This window comes from Phalacrocorax aristotelis, chromosome 1, assembly GCF_949628215.1.
Source record: "Phalacrocorax aristotelis chromosome 1, bGulAri2.1, whole genome shotgun sequence".
Classification (NCBI taxonomy): Eukaryota; Metazoa; Chordata; class Aves; order Suliformes; family Phalacrocoracidae; genus Phalacrocorax; species Phalacrocorax aristotelis.
In genome coordinates, this window is record NC_134276.1 from 152434184 (window position 1) to 152443339 (window position 9156).

Below are 9156 nucleotides of genomic sequence, written 5' to 3' on the forward strand. Positions count from 1 at the left end.
AGCAGTGGAGTCATACCACAATGACTACACCATGTATGGAGGCCTTTTCTCCATAAAAAGACTAATCTCCATTAATCTGCAGAGATGAGAGCCTGCTGTCTCCCAGATCTTTCTACCTGCAATTAATGTTCTCTTTTTTAGTGTGACATAAATTGAAATCACACAGGCCTTAGGAGCTGTGATAATTAATTTAGCCTTAAACAGAATTCCAATTAAAGTTTACAATTTATTGAATAGAGACAAGCAAGAAGCGCTGGATGCACGGGGGATCCTTCCACCTAGCGTGCATACTGTCATACAAAACTACAGGGTTTATATTCAGTTACTTAATAACAATTAGTAAAAACACACCTAAGTTTACACTCATTGGTCAGTGATAAGTATCCCACTTGCTGTTGGTCAGCCGTATTTAAATTAGACACACTTGCCATGTAGATTAGCACGCATGCTCTTTATGGGGCGGGGCGGGGGCGGGGCAAGTCTTTTTGGTCCTGAATTGGGTTGGTGGTCGCAATCTCCCCCTGCCGGAATTACCTTTCCCCCAGTTTCCATGTTTCAGCACCTTCTGAGCCAAGAAGTTCCCTGTTATCACTACTGGCTGATCTGTGGCCTTCCCTTATCTTGGCACTCTCCTTTGTAGCAGGATGTTTCCACTGTTAGTCCTTGAAGTTCTACTGAGTTGTATTCTTTTAGGAGGCTTCTTGTCAATGAAGCATTCATTGCTAATGCCCTCTTGTCTGGCCTAAGCATTATTTATTATCTTGTTAAAATTCTCAGGTGTTAGTTTCTACTCCTAACTAAAATTCTTTCTTAACAACTAACTTAACAATTCGCCAATCAATATTCCAACCATTAAGACAGGTAACAAGTCAATTGAACGGCCCTCGGTTACACAAGCACAAACAGAACGGTCAAATGTTAGAGGGTCACACTTCACCGTGTGGCCCTAGCATTGTTCCATATTGACACAAATCAGATGACCACATTTTACAGGAGTCAACATTAGCATACAATTATTACATCATCTTCAGACCCAAGACCCATCACCTACCCCTGCTAAAAAGAACAAGTGAGTGACTAAGACAAGGAAACCTCTGTTCTCACAAAATTAACAGAAGGATCCATATCTAAGAGAAACATGAGTTGCTGATGTCAATGACTGAAACATCTGGATTAACAGATAAACTGCAAGGATGCTGATGGATGATGAGGCTGCAAGACCTACAAAATATACCTTTTTATGATTGGATAATTAGAAATATGCATTAGTAGGTAATTGGGTGATTCATGTCCTACCCTTATAGTGGAAGCTATAAAAGCCCCTAAAGAAAAAAATCACTTGGATATACCCAGTTTGGCTGGGACACCCCATGCACATTAATAATTTACCTTTGTAACTATTCAGTCAGCAGGGGTGAGTTGTGAATTTCGTAACACGTGAAGCCAATAGAGCGAGCTTTGTTTTATCTTCCCTGTCAACCACACAAGTGAGACGTCCCTGAGGAGCCTGAGCACCAGGGAGGCTACAGCAGCACCCCAGCCTCAGCTGCCATGGAAGGATATTTGTCCCTAAAGGAAGGCAGGAGAGAGCCGAGTTTCCCCGAGTGGCTGGTGACTTGGAAGGCTAGTTTCCTGGCCTGGAAGGACATGGCATGGCCATGAACAAGAAGAAATATGATGCTTGTGAAAAAGGTGACAGGAAGGAAAAGTTTTATAGAGCACGAGTGCATGCTGTGGCTTTTTACTTTATTACATCAAAATCATTCATGGTATTCTTGACAGTTTAGACAAATGTTTTTTCCAACAAAACGTGTTTTCAAACAAACACTTTAAAGGAGTTATTTTAGCTTTGGGAAGGCAGAAACTGCCATGCCAAGTGGGAGGCGCTGGGTTGAGCAGAAAGTGCTAGCAGGCCTCCCTGAAGATCCCTTTCCGGGGGTCATGAGGCATGATAAAGCTGCAGCAAACTGTGTGGTAGTGGCAAATTCTGTGTGCCTGCATGATGAACCTAACCAGCAGACACCCCTGGCTGACAAGCAATTGATTCTTTTGCTGTTTTTCACAAGATTCAGTTTACCACATTTGCTTCTCCCATCAGCTAGTCTGGCAGCGGGTAAGGGCTAGTGGGTAGTAATGAGGCTAGGGGTTGTGCTGAGGGTAGAGGTTTACTATTCCTCAGCTTGTGGGCTGGAAATAGTTACTAGCCCAGTGACAACCTTTAACTGTTTAACCTCAGGAGTTGCTTCTGAAGCATCTCACAAACTGCCAAACTTCACACACCTGTGCCATATCTCAAACTGAAGCTGGCACCAGGCTATCTCAGGGAGCAGTTACATGCTGCTTTTACACAGATTTGACTGCAGGCAGCTGCAGAAAGGTCATCAGTCACATCAGCCTAAACATGGTGAGAAACTGTACTGATAAAACACCAAGCTGTAACCAGTGATTCAGGAAGTGCTTGAACATAGTCTCTCTGCAAAGCTGCTTTTAGTGAGTGAGGCCTCAGCTTGTACTGGTACATGGGATTATACCTCCCCTGGTGCAGGACAGCGCTTCCCTTTGCTGAAATTCATGAGGTTCCTCTCTGTTGTGGTTTAGCGGCAGCTCAGCCCCACACAGTCGCTCGCTCACTCCCCCACCGGTAGATGGGGGAGAGAATCAGAAGGGTAACGCTCGTGGGTTGGGATAAGAACAGTTTAATAACTAAAATTAAAAGAAACAACAGTAGAAATGCAATGTAAAGGAGAACAACGAGAGGCGCAAAGCCCTGGGGGAGGGGGAAGGGAGGGGAGAGGGGGAACAAACTGCCGAAACAAACCGCACGCGCCGCAGCCGCTCGCCGCCCGCCGACCCAACGCCGCGCCGCCTCCGCGCTGCCACTGCCCCCCCTCAATATACTGGTCATGGTGTCACATGGTATGGAATGAACCTGCCATTGGCCAGTCGGGGTCAGCCGTCCCCACCATGGCCCTGCCCCTCCCAGCCCCCTCCCACCACGCGGCAGAGCGCGGGAAGCTGGAAAGGTAGCCGACGCCCACAGTGAGGAGAATTAACCCCTTCTCAGCCAAAACCAGCACATTCTCCACCCCTTATTCCATACCATTTACACCATGCCCAGGTCCCATATGATGCAATACAACCGTACCAATCACCACCCCTCCCCTCCCCGTCCTTTAACATAATACAGAGACATCATTCCCTTAGTTCATGGACCTTCCCTGTAAAATGTCCATTAAAATGTCCATTGAGTTCACGCAGTCCATGACTCTGGGCTCCATCTGTTGTATCAGTCTTTCCGGGTGGGAGAGATGGTGTGTGGCGTTGGGTTGCTGCATACCGAGTCAGTCATCGTTCCATCACTGCGGCACGGCTTGTTTCATAGTTGATCTTCCATGGGTTGGGAGGCTCGTACTCTGATATCATTGATACAACACAGAGGTGACACACAGTATTATATAGCAGTTCACATTGTGCCATTCAGTTCATTGACTGTTTTCACCCAAAATCAAATCCCCTTGAGGCACACATCGATTTCTCCATCCTCCCGCATCACCCACCAAGTGCACCCAGGTCCTCGAGCAAAAGCAATCCCACGAATGGGTTTGCCTTTGCCGGAGGCAGGAAGAACCCAGACTGTTTTGCCCAGCATACTTTTTGTGTGCACTACAGGGACTCTATCCCCTTCCACAGTATGTAGGATTTCTGACTGGGCAGGGCCAGCTCGCCCGGCAGATCCCCTCGTGTTGACTAACCACGTGGCTTTTGCTAAATGTGTATCCCAGTGCTTGAACGTTCCACCCCCCATTGCTCTCAGTGTAGTTTTTAACAGTCCATTGTACCGTTCAATTTTCCCAGAGGCTGGTGCGTGATAGGGGATGTGATACACCCACTCAATGCCATGCTCTTTGGCCCAGGTGTCTATGAGGCTATTTCGGAAATGAGTCCCGTTGTCTGACTCAATTCTCTCTGGGGTGCCATGTCGCCGCAGGACTTGTTTCTCAAGACCCAGGATAGTGTTCCGGGCAGTGGCGTGGGGGACAGGATATGTTTCCAGCCAGCCAGTCATTGTTTCTACCATTGTAAGCACATGGCGCTTGCCTTGGCGGGTCTGTGGGAGTGTGATATAGTCAATTTGCCAGGCCTCCCCATATTTATATTTCAGCCATCGTCCCCCATACCACAGAGGCTTTACCCGCTTCGCTTGCTTGATTGCAGCACATGTGTCACATTCATGGATAACCTGTGCAATAACATCCATGGTCAAGTCCACCCCTCGATCACGAGCCCACCTGTATGTTGCATCTCTCCCTTGATGGCCTGAGGTGTCATGGGCCCACCGAGCTAGAAATAGTTCACCCTTATGCTGCCAGTCCAGATCCACCTCAGCCACTTCAATCTTGGCAGCCTGATCTACCTGCTGGTTGTTTCGATGTTCTTCAGTGGCCCGACTCTTGGGGACGTGAGCATCCACATGCCGTACCTTTACAACCAGTTTCTCTACCCGGGCAGCAATATCTTGCCACAATGTGGCAGCCCAGATGGGTTTGCCTCTGCCATGCCAGTTGCTTTGCTTCCACTGCTGCAGCCAGCCCCACAAGGCATTTGCCACCATCCAGGAGTCAGTATAGAGATAGAGCACTGGCCACTTTTCCCGTTCAGCGATGTCTAAGGCCAGCTGGATGGCCTTTACCTCTGCAAACTGGCTCGATTCACCTTCTCCTTCAGCAGTTTCTGCTACTTGTCGTGTAGGACTCCATACAGCAACCTTCCATCTCCGGTGCTTTCCCACAAGGCGACAGGACCCATCAGTGAACAGGGCATATTGCTTCTCATCTTCTGGCAGTTTGTTATACAGTGGGGCTTCTTCAGCACGTGTCACCTCCTCCTCTGGTGATAATCCAAAATCTTTGCCTTCTGGCCAGTCCATGATCACTTCCAAGATTCCTGGGCGACTGGGGTTTCCTACTCGAGCCCGCTGGGTGATCAGTGCAACCCATTTACTCCACGTAGCATCAGTTGCATGGTGTGTAGAGGGGATGTTTCCTTTGAACATCCAGCCCAGCACTGGCAGTCGGGGTGCCAGGAGCAACTGTGCTTCAGTACCAACCACTTCTGAAGCAGCTCGAACCCCTTCATATGCTGCCAATATCTCTTTTTCAGTTGGAGTATAGCGGGCTTCAGACCCTCTGTATCCCCGACTCCAAAACCCTAGGGGTCGACCCCGGGTCTCCCCTGGTGCTTTCTGCCAGAGGCTCCAGGTAGGGCCATTCTCCCCGGCTGCAGTGTAGAGCACATTTTTTACATCTTGTCCTGCCCGGACTGGCCCAAGAGCTACTGCATGGACTATTTCTCGTTTAATCTGTTCAAAGGCTTGTCGTTGCTCAGGGCCCCATTTGAAATCATTCTTTTTCCGGGTCACTTGATAGAGAGGGCTTACGATCAGACTGTAATTTGGAATATGCATTCTCCAAAAACCCACAACGCCCAAGAAAGCTTGTGTTTCCTTTTTGCTAGTTGGTGGAGACATGGCTGCTATTTTGTTGATCACATCCATTGGAATCTGACGACGACCATCTTGCCATTTGATTCCTAAGAACTGGATTTCTCGTGCAGGTCCCTTCACCTTACTTTGTTTTATGGCAAAACCAGCTTTCAGAAGGATTTGGACTATTTTCTCTCCTTTCTCAAAAACTTCTTCCACTGTGTTGCCCCACACAATGATGTCATCAATGTATTGAAGGTGTTCTGGAGTTTCTCTCTGTTCCAGTACAGTCTGAATCAGTCCATGGCAAATGGTAGGACTGTGTTTCCACCCCTGGGGCAGTCGATTCCAGGTGTACTGGACGCCCCTCCATGTGAAAGCAAACTGTGGCCTGCACTCTGCTGCCAGAGGGATTGAGAAGAATGCATTAGCAATATCAATTGTGACATACCACTTGGCCGCCTTTGACTCCAGTTCGTATTGAAGTTCTAGCATGTCTGGCACAGCAGCACTCAACGGTGGAGTGACTTCATTCAGGCCACGATAGTCTACTGTTAGTCTCCACTCTCCATTAGACTTCCGGACTGGCCATATGGGACTGTTAAAGGGTGAGTGGGTCTTACTGATGACTCCTTGGCTCCTCAGTTGGTGAATGAGTTTATGGATGGGGATCAGAGAGTCTCTGTTGGTGCGATATTGCCGCCGGTGCACTGTTGTGGTGGCGACTGGCACCTGTTGTTCTTTGACCTTCAGCAACCCCACCACAGAAGGGTCCTTTGAGAGACCGGGCAAGGTAGACAGCTGTTCAGTTTCCTCCGTCTCCAAGGCAGCTACACCAAAAGCCCACTTGTAACCTTTTGGGTCCTTGAAATACCCTCTCCTGAGGTAGTCTATGCCAAGGATGCACGGAGCCTCTGGGCCAGTCACAATGGGGTGCTTCTGCCACTCATTGCCAGTTAGGCTCACTTCGGCCTCCAATACAGTTAGCTCTTGGGATCCCCCTGTCACTCCAGCAATGCTGATGGGTTCTGCCCCTATCTAGTTTGATGGCATTAAGGTGCACTGTGCGCCGGTGTCCACTAAAGCTTTATACTCCTGTGGGTCGGACGTGCCAGGCCATCGGATCCACACAGTCCAGTAAGCCCAGTTATCCCTTTCCTCCACCCGGCTGGAGGCAGAGCCCCTCTAGTCCTGATCATGGCAGTCACAACTCACTTCCTGTAAATGTGAATCAGGAGCCCCTCTATTACACTTAGAAATAAAATCTGCGCTTCTACTCCTCTGTCTGGGGACTTGCTCGCTGGAAACTGGAGCAGCAGCTTTCCTGGAAGAGCCTCCCTGAGTGACTGTTCTTCCTTGCAGTTCATGTACTCGTGCCTGTAGGGTCGAAGTAGGCTTGCCATCCCACCTCATCATGTCCTCTCCGTGGTCACGCAGTTAGAACCATAGGGTGGCCCATGGTGTGTATCCCCTTCTTTGAGCCAAAGGACGCTTATTCCTAACAGCTGAGACACTGCTCTGTCGAGGTGGGGAGTAGGACAGATCTTCTTTGAGTTGCTGGACCTCTTGGGATAGTTTCTCCACAGCAGAGACAAGCGAGGAAGAGATATTTGTGTCGTAATCCCGGAGTCTATCTATCACCTCTGCCACCGTTGGTGTCTCGTCATCTTTCCAGGACATCACTGCCAATGAGTTTGCATGCGAAGATGGTGCACTCCGTACAAACTTCCGCCACATGGGTCGTGTGCACTCGGCTTCATCTGGATCTTTGGATGACCGTTGATCGTCCAGGTCACCATAAATCACCTCAAACACAGCTAATTCCCTTAGATACTGGATGCCTTTCTCCATAGTTGTCCATTTTCCTGGGCGATATGTAACATCTTCTTTGAAGGGATACCTTTCCTTCACTCCAGACAGGAGTCGCCTCCAGAGGCTGAGGGCTTGTGGTTTTTTTCCAATTGCTTTGTCAACGCCCCCTTCCCCAGAAAGGGATCCCAATTGTTTGGCTTTTTTTCCCTCTAGTTCCAGGCTACTGGCCCCATTATCCCAGCATCGGAGCAGCCAGGTGGCAATGTGCTCACCTGAACGACGGCTATAATCTTTTCGCATATCTCACAACTCGCTTAAGGACAGGGATCGGGTGGTCTCTATTTCATTTATTACTTCTCCCTCCTCTCCCCGCGATGGCCCTGGTTCTTCATCATCCCCTTCTAAACGAGTTGATGTCCGCTTCCAATATTTCGTCTTGTGTATCGGGGCAACTGATACTGGTACGGGTTTATTTTCTGAGCTAGCTCCGGTACTTGTTGTGGGGGTTTGAGTGGCTGCAGTGCCTGTTGTCAGGGCTGGATTGTCTACAGTGCCAGACACTTTGTCTTCCAATCCAGAGACATTCTCTTCCCCCTTGGGAGCACTGAATACTGTTGAGCAGGGCTCGGTATGCATGGGCCAGATCCCAGCATGTTGCAGTTATCTGTGTCTCTCTGGAGTTCCCAGCGTAACAACACACTTTCTCCAAATATTCTACTAGTTTTTTAGGATCCTGCACTTGTTCGGGGGTGCCGAACAAGTGCAAAACACTGTGGGTGCCCACTGCCCTAGGTATTTGCCCATGCTATCCCACATGCCCTGCCACTCATAACTATCAAGCCTCGGGGCAGATTTCTGGGTGATATTCTTAAGTTGCTTAGTCAAAACCAAAACAACATGCCCAAAACCTAACAATAAGTGCACCTTAACCACCCAAGGATGTTCAAGATACAAAAACGTTGTTGTAACAAAGGCACAGACATCATAGAACAAAGTTGCAAAGGTATTATTCTGTATTTCCTCCATATAAAATCTCTCAGAAGAGGAGGTATAATTGCTAATTGCCTCAACAAGGTGGTATCCGAAGTACAGTAACGGTTTCAGCAAAAACCCCAAATACCAGATAAAGCTGAAAACGAGTGTTTGTATAACAAATCTTGTAGGCAAAACATTACTAATCACAGCAGAACACAGCAGACTCAACAAACCAACACCGATCTTTAACACCAACTGCAAAAAGGACAACATGGTGCCGTGACCAGCAGCTGTTGTTATCTCCAACCCTTGAGCCCCACGTTGGGCGCCAAAATGACTGTTGTGGTTTAGCGGCAGCTCAGCCCCACACAGTCGCTCGCTCACTCCCCACCGGTAGATGGGGGAGAGAATCAGAAGGGTAACGCTCGTGGGTTGGGATAAGAACAGTTTAATACTTAAAATTAAAAGAAACAACAGTAGAAATGCAATGTAAAGGAGAACAACGAGAGGCGCAAAGCCCCGGGGGAGGGGGGAAGGGAGGGGAGAGGGGGAACGAACCGCCGAAACAAACCGCCCGCGCCGCAGCGGCTCGCCGCCCGCCGACCCGACGCTGCGCCGCCTCCGCGCTGCCACTGCCCCCCCTCAATATATTGGTCATGGTGTCACACGGTATGGAATGAACCTGCCATTGGCCAGTCGGGGTCAGCCGTCCCCACCATGGCCCTGCCCCTCCCAGCCCCCTCCCACCACGCGGCAGAGCGCGGGAAGCTGGAAAGGTAGCCGACCCCCACAGTGAGGAGAATTAACCCCTTCTCAGCCAAAACCAGCACAGCCTCACTCGGAATTTGGACCTTAAGCCTGTGCACTTGCTTCCCAACACCTTGAAG